Below are 14,342 nucleotides of genomic sequence, written 5' to 3'. Positions count from 1 at the left end.
ATCTTGTTCGAACAGTAGGGGTGTCTATGACTAGCTCTTTCTCGGTTCTTTACTCATGCGTTTGTAAAGTAGATCAGTTGTACAGTGCATCTGCTGTTCCCACGGTACACATAGGGACGGCATCCCTTACACCTTGATAGAATACTAGATAAATGCTGCTTGCTGCATCTGCAATAAGTAAGGACTGTGGGAAGGCTTCAGCGAATGGCAGTCAATGGCTAGATTACATATGGTAATCGACATTCCTCCTCTTCACAGTCCTTACGCACCTCCCTCCTTTTCCTCTTGGGATCTTCTGCCTCCTTGTATGGGATAATACAAAAAAACGCAAGCAGAGGACAAGAAAGCGGGAGTGGAGGGGGGTTTATACTCCATGTAGGAGGTGGGGCAAATTCCTAAATGTTTAGGCAACTGCGCTGGTTTATGTGAGCCTTCAATGATGAGTAAGGACTGTGACGGGACAGGGGTTCAAGGAGTAATGATGATTACGGTATGTAATCGGGCCATTAGCGCCGATTATTTGCACTGCTCGGCTTCTCCCAGGCGGGTTATGTGCTATATAAAATGCAATTAAAAGGTGTCATATACTCTGTTAGGACGGGTTGATTCTGGGGCACAGAATGCCTGGTTTGGGGGTGCATAGCTGCCACCTGTCCCCATATTCTGTGGTACACCTTCCTCCAACTCTGGACTACAGCTCCGTGCATGATAGGATATTTTAGTTCTAACATTGTGATATGTATCGGCCTACAAGTCTCTGTAGCAAAGTGCTGTGGACGAAAAAGCCTGAACTAGACCAAGGTGACCTTTGTGACAAGGGGTCAGCTTGCAACTATGGGGCTGGGTCTTGATAGTAGAACTGAAAGAGAAAAGAGTTGCTGATGCATAACCTTATGTAACAGAGTACTCCTGAACCTAGTGCACTTTCCAGGGTGACCAGATGATTCCACGACTCTGGGAGACCATTTTTCTGGCGTTGGGATTTCATTTTAAAATCTAATGCATTCTGGGATTTGTAGTCGTTGCTACTTTCAATTGCGCTAATTGGGCTTAAGCACCTAATACCAATACAATGTAAAATAAAATCCTATGGCGTTCTGGAATTATCTGGTCACACTCAATATATGCTCGAATCAGCATGAAGTGGTCCTTGGTGTGACCTGAAGGCTTCGTGAGTGACACCTCTTCTGGCAAGAGGTTATGTATAGTTGACCACCTGCCACCATGTAGTCCTGCAGAGAGATGACACCTGACAGGCAGAGGTCAGAGTTCAAAGTTCATTCCATTAAATTGCTCCTGAAATGTCATCCTTTTTAAAATGCTGATTTACCGTGTTTGCACTAAGAATCACAAATGCATGTGTACAAGAGGCTTGTGGGGTCTAATAATCAGCATTGTTCAGAGTTAAATTGCCCCTAACTGTAGTTCTTGTCTTTGCAGTATATTTATTAGATCAATTTATGCTGAAATTGTTCCAGAACAACCTCGTAAGGGCCTCAATTGGAAAATAACATAGGTCTGAATAAAAAAGATATTTAATGAGACACCCCTTCAAAATGTATTTGAAAGACCATGGTGTGTGTTTCATTATTTTTAACAAACTGCTATTTGTTCTTTTTCTGCACTTCCTTGGCCTGGAATAATGCAGAGAGCCGCCTTGACCTAATTCCATGGGCGGCTTATGGAGGGTTGGGCAGTGCAAGCAACATGCAGTTTCATTAGGAAACCTTGTCTTAAACCCAAGGAGTGAGGTTGTGATTAGGCGTCAAAGGGCCAAATTAATATCGTTTTGGCTGGGACACTTTGCCAGACATATGGTGTCCCGAGGGAACCCGGGGCACGCAAGAATTGCACTAATGAGGGAGCATGGTCTGTGCTGGGCTGCTCCTCTAAGCGGCGTCAGACGGGCCTTCAGGCAAAACCTGTCAATTTGGCCAGGGGTGGGGTCCTCTTAAAGGCTGTAGGGCTGGGCCAGAATCAATTACATACCATGCAATATATCTTCCAATTAGCCTCATGTTGTGTGTGACAACTTAAGCCAGTCCTGACTTTTCAGCCAATCACATGTAACTGACAACCTCTTGGCTATTCTTACATCCCATGGAGTCAGCACATGCCAGGACGGCGTCCTCAGTTCCACTGTCACCAAAGTAATTAAGGGCCATGCCCTCCTCCACGTCGTGAATGTGCCCTTCTCACAAGGACCTCCCCTTATCACTCAGACTTAATATTGCCGCTTCTCAAAAAGGTGGATCTATGCCAGGATGACCTCACAGTGTATGGTACGATTGCTCCTTTGTCCTTCCTGGGAATTAATGATCATTTAAAAAACCAAAGCCCTACAACTACACGAACAAACAGATCAGCGGGAAGTACTACAGGACTGTCAATCTGGCTTCAGAATTAGACTATCCCACAAGACAGCAACCATCCAAGTTACTTGATTATATCTTTAATACCGAGGGAACTCATTTCTCCTTGTCCTGCATTACACCCCTGGGGAAGCATGCAACAAGGTTGACCATGCAAATCTTCTTGACGTCTTGCCACGCGAACAGGGTTCTCTTACATGGTTTACCTGTACCTGTACGGCCGCAACCAGGTAAAGGTTACATCATTGCATCATCCTCTCTAATGTGGAGTCCCCCAAGATCCCATCCTTTCACCAATCATCTTTAACCTTTCGATGGAGCCTCAGAGATCTCTTGGCAAGGATTCTGATATCTCAGTGCATCAAAAGGCAGATGAAAAACAACTATAGAGGAAGACCCGTCATCTCAGTGACATCCCACGGCTGAAACACTATCTTACGTTCATTCCACCCTGGAAGCGTAGCACATATTTTTTTTTTATTGGTATAGACCTACAATTCAGCAGTGCCCACAATGTGAAAGGCCATCATACATCATGTTACATAAACATTCTTGGAACAAGAACGTAACGACCTACGTCCCACATGGATGTCCTCATTATTACATGGGGTGGGGGGGTAACTTGGAAGCTTCAAAGAACTCGATGACCAGTCTCTGTGCTCAACAGGCAGCCATCGTAGATTAGAGATAACAGTTTATAAATCACATAGTAGACTTCTAGATCCATGGGACGAGAGAGTCAGCAATCAAGCGTATATTTAGAGCACAACTCCACCAAAACGGAGTTCTTGCTCTTCTGTAATCCAACCAGTCAAACACTCATCAGATCATGGCAATCGATCGGCATCTCGAAGGGATCCTGCCGATCCTGCCGAACCTAGTCACAAGGGCCAAATTATTAGTCGTCATCATTGACTAGAACTTCGCCTTCAAGCATAACATTGGCAAAGAGACCTACCCGCCTCGCAACAAATAACTCACAGCTCTCGCAACTGAACTAACTCACATAATGCACAGCTCTTTGTTCCACGCTACAAATGTTCCAGAGGGGGAGGAAGTAGCTTCCCAGTAATGGCTCCAAAAATCTGGAACATGCTTCCAGTCCACTCCAGAAAAGAGCCATCCCACCAATGTTTCAAGAAATCCTTAAAAACCTGGTTATTCAACACATTGTAGACCTTGAGTCAAGCACAGAAAAGACGAGGGCTACAGATTCCATCGCCAGCTTCCCCTTGTCTTATGCTCCACCTCTGTTATTGACCTCCTGTATAATGGTGTGAAGTGCGAAATCTGCGTGTTCCCATGTGCAAATGTATTGTTTATTTCCTTTTTTTCCAACTATGTTCATATATGCAAGATGTCTGTAACTACGCCGTGACACCCCCGGGTTTGGGCGGATCATAAATGCAATAAATAAATAAATAAACACCACTGAGCACAATAAAACCCTTCTTGCCACCATCTGATTCAAGGACTTCCATCCAGTCACAGGCATTGTCACCTATGGATCATATGTAAAACAGGTTGCATTAAATGGCTGCCTTACCTTGACGAACACCATGTCATCTCAGGAGGCCAGGGCAATTCCAGAAGCTGCAACATTGGGAGAACGGGCCGGAAAGAAAAAACACATTATAGAAGTCCTCTCCTGCATTTGCGGTCTGTAGGTCATACCTCCAATAGGCTGCATTTATAAGGGTGCCTCTCGTACATAGGTCTGTAGGGGGGCACGGCCTACAGAGAAGCAAAGAATAGTGCACAACAACAGGTAAGTGGGAGGGTGGTAGGTGGTTTGCATGTAACTGGGGAAGCCATGCATCAGTGGGGTGTGCAAGGTGAGGTACCCCACCACCCACTCACCCCTGAAAGTACTGGAGAGGGCAGGGGACAAAAGGCTGTCTTTGCGGGTACTGCCTTCTCGGCCTGGAACCCTTTAGACCCTAAGCCCTACTGCTGTTACGCGCCGGCACTGTTGAATACCATCCCATCATGCATCTGTGCGGCTCCTTTTCTCTTACAGTTCAGGAAACAATTGAAGGCCTTGCTGTTCAAGGAATTCCTGAATTAGCGAGGGCAGCCGCAGAGCATGTGACTGGCAGATGCACTAATGGCCGTCCACCATGCGGCCGGTCTAGCCATTGACTCGCTTCTGTATAATGTACTCATGCTGTAGAGCTCACCACTGCTTCCTCGCTTAGTTTGCTCTTTATAAGTATCACAAAGATAGACTTCGCAGGAAACATGTCCTAAAAAAGTAGGGGGACAAACACAGGCATTGCTCATGCACAGTGACAACAAGAAAAGTAGCATCACAGCAAGAGAATGTTACCAAGCCTCTTTCAGTGTCTAGACAACGGGCCTCATTCCGAGTCTGGAGGTAGCCATGGCGCTATTTGCACCATGGCTGCCTCCAAACCCGGGTCCATTTTCGGTCTGGGTGAATGGGGACTAACCGGGACATTCTGACAGGTGCGGACCTAGTAAGTCCCCATTCAACCAACCATTCCCCATTCCCATTTGAGCCCCTATAGGGCTCAATGGGAATGGGGAAGGCGCTAATTACGGGCTCGTAAATTACAGGCCCGTTATTAGCGCCCTGGTCCCTTAGCGGGACCCGCAAAGGACGTGTGGTCAGACCACACGGCCTTTGTGGGTCCCGCGAAGGGATCTCGGAATTGGGCGGTAAGGGTTTAACGGCACCGGCCTCCTTACCGGTGACCGTTAACCCTTACCGCCTAACTCGGAATGAGGCCCAACATCTACCGTGGCTCTGTGGGAAAATGTGTTCTTTGTTTGAGCTTCACTTCTATTCCCTTCTCTCCAAATATACATTGCACTCATTTCTATTCCATTGACTCTTCCAGTGTATATTGTCTGTCCTTTCTCTTCCTTCCTCCCTATCTCACCAATTCACAATTTATTTCAATGTTATTTATTTCTCTTTCCCACCCTGCACCACCAATCCCTGGTTCTGCACGGTTTCATTGATAACAATTACAAAGTGGTTAGTTATCTGGTGGGAGGTTACTATTTGGCTTTTTTCCTTTTTAATGGGGCGGTCCCCCCAGGACCCTATTACTATCTACAGGCCCTCACCCGTACACTTCCTCCCATGCTCTATACCCCCTCTACACAGTGCTTTAAGTGCTGCACAAAATCGATGGGGAGGCTCTTACAGGGTGTATGAGCCTAAAGGGGGCATGGCCTCCCCTAACGGTGGCATGTGGCCTAGGTAAGTGCTGCCTCCCGCCTCTCCTTTCCTTACTTAATTGTGGCGCCAACCCCCCGCCAGGCATCCCTTTGTAGTGATCATCACCCTCCCACCCGGGGTGTGAGGGGGAGGAGCCCTGCATCGCTCAGTGAAAGTACTGCATGGCGGGGGTTGGCACCACAGTTAAGGAAGGAAAAGAAAGGCAATTCTTTTTTTCTAAAGCCTCAAGCGCTCACATAGGCACAAGATCTTCAGGCTTTAGAAAAAAAAAGCCTTGACTTCTAGTGGCATGATTGGCTGGAGCGTCCAGGGGACTTAAGGGAGCCCTGGCAGCGCCTCACCCCAGAAACACTTCTCAGAGACTGCCGGGGTCCGACCTGATTAGCTCCAGTCCACTTAAAGCCCTGCCTCTACATATCTTACTCCCACTAATTAACTTACCACATTGTAATTCTTGTCAATGAAACAACGGCATATTCAATCACTGGCAGTCTTTTCTCTCTCTCGTTTTTACATACTTATATTGCTTCCTTTCTTCTATCAGGTTTTCTTTGGCTCAGCTTCCGTGATAGACTTTTCTTTAAATGTGTTCTATCCCTCCAGAATAAAGCATTTTTCCCTTTTATTCTATTTCAACCTTCCTCCACTCTCTGCAGTCTTGGCATGTCATAATTTTTTTTTTTTTATCTTGAGCAGTCTAAACCTTTAGCAGCAATACAATATGCTTCGGTTTACATGGCCCTCGCCCTTAGCCTCTTCCTAAAGGGGCTAAAAGGACACGTCTGCTCTGAAGAAATAGGACTCTGTCCACTGAGCCGACCCTCCACGTGTGCAGGGCTGGACTGGCCTATAGGGAACTCTGGAGCGTTCCAGGTAGGCCTCTGCACCCTGGGCCTCTTTTGTGTGGTATTTCCAAATGTTCTCCTAAGAAAAGGGTTGGGCTTGCTGAAAATACGTAGTATGGGGCCACTTTGAAAATTATTTCCAGGACCTCTCTTAGTTCCCAGTCCACCCTTGCACGTGTGCATTGCTTAATTGTGGTACTTTGTGATTTCTTCTGTGTCTGCATACAAAATGGCGTTGCATGAAAGCCCAGAGCTGCCAAAGGGTGTGAAGCATGCGTATGCAACGAACTGTGCCAGTATAAACCGTTTATTCAATTGTGACGCAGCATCTCTAGATGTCGCCATCGGCAAGCCCCCCACTCCCAGTTTGCCTGTGTATCGCAAGGGGAGCAGCAAGCATAATGAACAAAGTCGTCCTTAGTATTGTGTGTCCCCTGACATTGCAAACAGCTGCGTTCATTGTGTGCCGCCGCCCTCGACCCCGATGAAGGCCTTTCATTCAGAGCTCGCACCTGCCACGGCTCGACGGATGGGCCAATCCCAGCCATGTGGGGTCTTAGCTTCGTGGTCGCCAGGCAGCTGGGCCGCTGCAGATCTGGCGCCCCAACGGCTGCGGTTAATCCAGGGCAAAGATTTCATGCAAATGTGCTGAAATGAAGCACACACAAACACACTGCTTCATAGTCACGTAACAGCAACGGTGATAACACGTGATATTGCAGCCCTTTTCTTTGTTCAGTGGTTTGGCCTTCTCGAACAATCCATATGGCGATTCAAACGAATCACCTTTTTGGTGTAAATTACTGCAAATGTAATTCACTCCCAAGTGTGGTCGTGATTCACAATAATAAACCTTATTCAACTGTAGCCTACTACCGTTGGAAATCTAGTGCTGAAAATGGAATGTATTTACTGTGGGATCCCACCAGCCACATTTGCCTCTCAGAAAAATAATCATGAACACATGGAAAATAACCCAAGAGACCAGGGGCTGCTGGCAAAGTATAAAAGGGGCACATTTTAAACTTAAAATGCCATAGTTAACTATTTCCAGCAGAGTGCAAACCTAACAAGCGATTTCGGATGTTCAAGTGGTCTGTGTCTAAGTGTCTCACCCCAGGTCCTAACAACCTGGGTTCAAAAAATCTAGTTCAAAGTCTGGACACATGTAACCCATCGAAAGCTGCAAATGGATGTTTCCAGATCCGGGGACACATGTTTTTCTGGATCAGGGAAAAACGGACCCAAACTCCAGCACTGGCCAAATCTATATAAATGCACCTAATTCACAAGTAAATTCCAACTTACACCCACGATTGGCGGTCCCACATGGAGTAACTTGTTCATGTTGGAAGGGAAAACAAATCAAACATTTACAAAAAAGTTTATAACCTTTTTTTCCTCACTCCAAAATATATTTGCTCCACATACTCCTTAGTCCACACACACAACCACGGCAATGAATGTGCAAGGGTAGTACGTGCAACTAAGATTTCACCTGGGGTGATCACAAAATGGCTGCAGGTTAACCAAAATCATAGTGAAAAACGAACCTTCTGAGACAGATACAGCCCCCCACTCTGAATGTGCATGGAAAGGAGCAGTAGAATTGGACAGCTGCGTTTCGCTCCTCAGGCACAAACAAGGAAAATATACTCACCAGACGATAGGTTGCATGGACCCAGAAGGAGCAGAACCATGACTTCCTCCCGAAACAGGAACCAGCACAGTGTCTACAAAGTGGCACAACGGACAAAACATAGAAAGTCAAAAAAGGAAAAGGCGCAATCAGCATCCTAGCTCAGGATAAATGGCGTGTATAAGCACACGTGGGGACAGACAGAACCACAGGTGCTCATCGAAGTCCTCCGAAAAAGCACAGGAAGGATAGGAAACTAATGGTTTGAGAGAAAGAGTGAATACAGTACATGGCAATAGAGGGCTCTGGGCAGAGAAACCAGGGAAAAAGGGAAGCAGATCAAGAGTACTACAAAAAGAACTAGTGTTACCTTTCTGGCCACACCTTCCCGCCTTCTAGTTCATAGCATTAAATATGATTTAGGTCTGCTTGATTGAACATTTTTGACTTTTCCAATTTCAATGAATTTGTGTTGGTTGTTTTTTTACCTAAAATGTGGGGCGAGATCCCCACAACCCTCCCCACTTCCAGCACCTTAACCTATTCCCATACCCCACCCCATATATATATTGAATTAAATTTGACCGAAGTTCCCCCAAAAAATGATCAAAAGAATTAGGTCAAATTTAAAAGGTCATTTTTTTGTTGTTCAAGCATGCTAATACCTCAAATATCCCTCTCTACAACTCCCTGCTCCTCCCAAATCCCTCCTAGCCAATCCCTGTCCTTCACATCACCCGGAGATGACAACATGGCCGACAATCATGATCTAACCTAGTCTATCCCCTTGCTTCCCTTCCGTTGATGGACTCTCACCCCTCTATTCGCCCTTTATCGCTCTTCCTTTAGGGCTATGGAATGGCTAGGCTCCCTGCAAGAAAACGAAAACACGCCCTAACGATCTCCAAAGCCAATCCCTCTGCCTCCCCCTCCCACCATCAAATGCTCTCACAACGGCCTGTGAACACACTGCCTCCCATCTCCCTGCGCCCACCCTCACTCACTATCATCTGATCTACAGGCCTGCCTGCCCCCTCAACTGCTTCCTCAATGACCTTGACCTTCTTCTTGGCACCTTGCTACTGTAGCCCCTGTTACTGTCATGGGAGACTTTAACCTCAGAACAATCTCTTGCCCCTCCCCCAACTCAAAACTCACTCTCTTTTATCAGATCACTACGGGCCACCCTTACAGGCCATGAACTCACGCCAAAGACTACGCTCTTTCTTAACCCCATCTTTCTCTGGTGCTCCCTTACCACAATCAATGGGAAAGACTGTACTTCATGGCCAGGTGGATCGGATCATATAGGCCTGGGCATAGCGCTGTGGTCCTCATCAACTAAAGGAAATATATGTATGTAATTGAAGTGTCATCTTCTGTGCACTCGCAAGGACCACACCAAAACAGATTTAATGTGTCATTGCATACTTTTAACTAAAAGGTTCCAAAACAAATTTAACAGAGTGCCCTTTGCGTCTGCAGTGTTGCAAGTAAAATTCTCCTGCCCCTGAATGTGTTCCTGACCTTCTAGCACTGCCATCTGTCTCTCTGGAAGCTGGGTTTGTGCTCCCCGCCCCCCTCAATGTTACCTCATTCTGTCTTGGAAACCCCCCCCTTTCCTTCGTGCTCTATCTGCTCAGGTCTCATTTGTCCCAGCCCATTTGAGCCCTTGCCTGTCAGGGACACATGTTGTTCTGCAACACCCTACCACTGCGTCTCTTGCCCCTGTGTGCCCTAGACTCCTTCTGCACTACAGGCTCTGCCTCTGTCACACTTCTCTTTCCACCCCTCTTATTTATAAGTGCCTCCTTTTTTGTATTCTGTTTCCACTCTTTGCATCTCATCTCCTATGGCCTAATCTAAACTGATTGATTGATTAGATAAATAATTCCTCGTATAACCTGACGGTTTGCATTTTGTTTGCTTAAGGCCTTGTCTAATCTGAATATTTGCATTTTGGTTCCATATTGCCTTGTCTAACTTGACTGTGTTTTGAACGCCTCTGGCCATGCATCACTGTTGTCGCCTTATAACATGCTGTGCAGATTCCTGGTTGCTTACAGCCCTCCATAGCCTCCATCATGGAGGTTCTGTTTTACCTGCAGACTCTGCACTTTTGTCTCCGACAACCCTCCTCCCTCACATCTAGTCCTCCCCCTTACCTCACGGGACGTTAGCCTTTCCCTTCTATCTCCCCAACCCCCAAATCTTTCATCCCTCACTCTCCCTCCTGCTACCACTCATTCTCTCACTTAATGAGGTCCTACCACTCCTGACAACCCCCTCCTCTCTATTACCCTATTCCCCGCTAGTTTACTATCATGTCCCTGCCTATTTCCCCACCTACAAAAGGAACGCAGTCTGAGCAGCCTACTCTTACCTCATCTCTCCGTCTCCTTTCTCCTCCAATAAACCTCTTTCCCCCAACCTCACCCTCTATCCTTGCACTCAGACTCTGGGATGCCCGATCTATCTGCAAAAAAACTCTTTCCTCAATGAGCACTTATTTTTTTGTTTATTTATGTATTGTTATTTTGTAAGGTGCCCGCCGCAAGCAGGGCCACTTTGTAGCCCAATGAGTGGAAATGAAGGGCAGAAGGTAAGGGAAGGAAAGGAAATAGTAGTCAAAACAATAAAAGCCTTGGAACATTTGGGATCAGTTAAGTATTTGGGGTGAGGCGAGGGGGGGGGGTGCAAGTATGGGATGTCAGGCCTAAGTACATGGTGCCAATAAATGACACATTTCAATATAAATAGGCCAGCTAAATCAGGCGGCATGAATGCAATAAGACAGATGGATAAGTGCATTCAAGTTGAGGGGACCGCTTAGTCAGGTTTCCTGGGAGAAGTAGAGCTTGAAAAAGAAGGTCTTCAGCCGTTTGTGGTATAGTAAGAGGTTGTCCAGTGCTCTCAAAGAGATCAGGGGGGTCTCCCAAAGTGTAGTACTCACAGTGGGAAAATGGCATGCCCTCAAGGTTCGTTTAGCTGATCTGGGCTGGTGAGAAGTAGAAGCCAGAAGCTGACCTCGGGAATCTGCAGGGCCAGTGTTCAGTAAGCGTCATTTGGTAGCAGGCAGGTCCAATTCCCCAGAATGCTCAGTCCACAGCACATAGTGTTTTGAAGGCCTTCCGCTCGTCAACTGGTAGCCAGTGTAGGATTAAGAAGACATCGGTCATCTGTACTCTGGGTCACAAGTCCAAGTTCATTCTGGCTGCCTTGTTTTCAATAACTTGCATCTGGTGTTCAACGCTTTTAGGAAGATCCAAGCACAAGCTATTACAGTAGTCTAGGTGTGAGAGTGCCATAGCAGCAGTGACCTCCACATTGTTCAGATATGGCAGGGTGCACTTTAGCAAGTAGAGGTGGTAGTGTGGCATGTTGGTGGCAACCTGCGTGCGCTGGGCAAAGGAAAATGGACCATTAAATGTAATATCCAAGTTCTTTGCTGACAAACACACTGGTAGGACGACGCTCATGGTACTTACCCATGTAAAAGGCAGAGCTGTGGAGGCCCAAAATAGATTACACCCATTTTGGATATGTTAAGGCACAAACAGTTATCAATCATCCAGTCCTTGATGCTGGACAAGCAAGCTATGGAAGCTGCATCATGTGGAAGGTTCCAGAAGGTGAATGCTATCTGGGTGTTATCAGAAAAGGTCTGAAATGATGCAGATCAAGTGGCAAAAAGGTCAGCCTGTGGTTTAAAAAGTCATGGTGACAAGACAGACCCTTGGGGTACACCAGAGGTCAACAGGGATAGGCAGGAAAGAAAGGGGCCTCACACCATCTGTAGCTCCTGTGACATATCCACCACAGCGTTGAGATATACAGAAACACAGCCACCAAGATTGTTGCCTTCCAAAACTTGTATTGATAGACTTTAACAAACAAAAAAGGTTGGACTGGAAAACTGCTATGGGCTTTGGGAAACTCAAACTGAATATGGGATGGCTGGGTCAAAAATGTCGATTGACGATTCTAGATTCACCCCGCTCTCACAAGGGTTGGGAGAAGACCCTTCCCAAGGGAAGTATGATCTATTTTAGGCCTTCTATTCCCTTGCTATGCAACTCCGGGTTGCCGTCGCCCTGGTGGATTGGATCTATAGTTCTGAAAGTCTTTCCTTTTCCGGATCTTGACTCTGCAGTGCTTTCAATAGTTCCAACACAACATTGTTTGTTTTGTAGAGCTTTGCCTTTTGGTAAATCTGAGTCTTCGGCTTATCCTCCTCCTCGCTTTGAATTCTTACTCCTGATTTCCCTCCCTTATAGGCTCTAGTTAGGCTTTGGCAGTTCTGGTTTTGCAGTTGGCTTTGGCAACTCTGGCTCAGTCACTGTCCTCTTTTATTCAATGCACAATTGTCTTGCATTCATATGTCAATCTCCGTTTCACACTTTTTTGTATTTTCAGTTTGTAACCTTGTTTTGCTTTTGTCCATTTATATTTTTACGGTTTGATCAAATGATTGCTGTTCAGCTTACATTGTAAATAATTCGTCCCCCATCAGTAAAGATGTTAATTACAGCTGCAGTAATTCTAGCAATTTTGCTGATTTTTCAGTGTTGAGCGGGAAGATTTACCTCCATGGATTTGCTGGAGGTAAATCCTCCACTCAAAACACAAACTTATAATTTGGCGTAGTTGTAAAATTGGTGGTAACTCAGTTACGGCCAATTTTACCACTTACCGCCTAACTCGTAATGAGGCCCATTGATTTATTGATTTTTAATTAGATAGGGAATAATAATTAAATCAGATCCACCCAATAGGAATAGTTTCTCTTTTTATGATACTATCAGTCACTGCCCATGGCAACTTAAATTCAACAGTTGGCCCAGGTACAAGTGCTGCCTGTGACAACTGCGAGTCCGCCATTGGCTTTGGCAATGGTGGTTCAGCATCTGGCTTTGGCAACCCCGGTTCAGCCACTGGCTTTGGAAACTCTGTTTCAGGGGGCTTACATTCATTGCTCTGGTTCAGCAGCTTCCTTTGCCAACTAGGATTCAGTTGCTTACTTCGACAGCTGGTTCAGCACGGCCCTAGTTGCACTCCACTTTCAGGTATTAGTAGCCCCCATTGTAGACGGTTTTAGAATTACCCGCATGGGGGCCTAGCCAAGTCTTAGATACCTCATCACCTTGGCATCAATCGTGTAATATAAAACCGGGGAGTGTTGAGTATGGATTAGGACAAAGGGGTGGCATGTTTCAACATCACTTTATTTTAGAAATAAAAACATACCTCTCCCTATCTCTAAAGGGTCATCCCTACGTAAACAAATATGAACTCAGATTCTCATCATCAGGATGGTTGTTCAAATCAAACATGTCTGTCCTCTGTCCAAAATCCTGCTCTAACTCCACTAGTAATCTACTAAAAGGGTTCAGCATCCAAATGAAACTAGTAACATGAGAATGACTCCCTTCTCCTGGTGAACTGGCTCAGTCTTTATCTCTTTTCCATCAATCCTTTGCTCTAGCTTCTGATTCAATGATGAAAGTGCAGTCATGAGAATGACTTCCATCTCCTGACCCACCTTGTACAGCCTTGAGGGCTATCTTGGGATAGTCCTTGGCAATAGTCCTCAAAAGTCTCTTTGCTTCTTCCCAAGGGCTTCTGAAAGTTTGTTTTACAATTACAGCAATTCTTCCCTGTTTTATGACCTTATGAAGATTACCTCCAGACAGTTCTTATTGTCTAATACTCTCTTTAATCCTACTTGGATTATCAATGTGATGAGGGAGATTTCTCACGATGTACTCCTGATTCTTGGTTGTCTGAGTCTCTCTACTGAGATGAGGGAGATTACGCCTGAGGATCTCTTTACTCTTGGTTCTCTCAGCATCATCACTGGAACAAGGGAGATTACTCCCGGGACTCTTGGTTCTCTGGATATCACTACTGTGACAATAGAGATTACTCTCAAGGCTCTCTTCACTATTGGTTCCCTGAACATCCCTGTTGTGATGAGGGAGATTACTCTTGAGGCTTTCTTGACAGTTGTTTCTCTGGGTATCATCAGTGTGACAAGGAAGAGTACTCCCAAGGCTCTCTTGGTTCTCTGGGTATCACTACTGTGATGAGGGAGATTACTCCTGAGGCTTTCTTGACTCTTGGTTCTCTGGGTGTCACTACTGTGACGAGGGAGATTACTCCCAAGGCTTTCTTGGCACTGGATGTTTTGGATGTCACTACTGTGATTAGGGAGATTACTCCTGATGCACTCTTGACTCTAGATGCTCTGGGGGTCACTACTGTGATGAGGGAGA

At 46.0% G+C, this 14,342-nt stretch overlaps 1 protein-coding gene across 14 annotated transcripts in view; it reads left to right on the top strand.

Annotated features, from left to right (window-relative positions):
* Positions 1-14,342, top strand: part of DHX40 (DEAH-box helicase 40) — a 1,529,377-nt gene that overhangs the window by 197,666 nt on the left and 1,317,369 nt on the right. The gene's annotated exons all lie outside the window — the stretch shown is intronic.

This window comes from Ambystoma mexicanum, chromosome 9 (assembly GCF_040938575.1).
Source record: "Ambystoma mexicanum isolate Mex_15411 chromosome 9, UKY_AmexF1_1, whole genome shotgun sequence".
NCBI lineage: Eukaryota > Metazoa > Chordata > Amphibia > Caudata > Ambystomatidae > Ambystoma > Ambystoma mexicanum.
The sequence above is the reverse complement of the archived record's forward strand: the minus strand, read 5'-3'. Positions and strand labels throughout refer to the sequence as shown.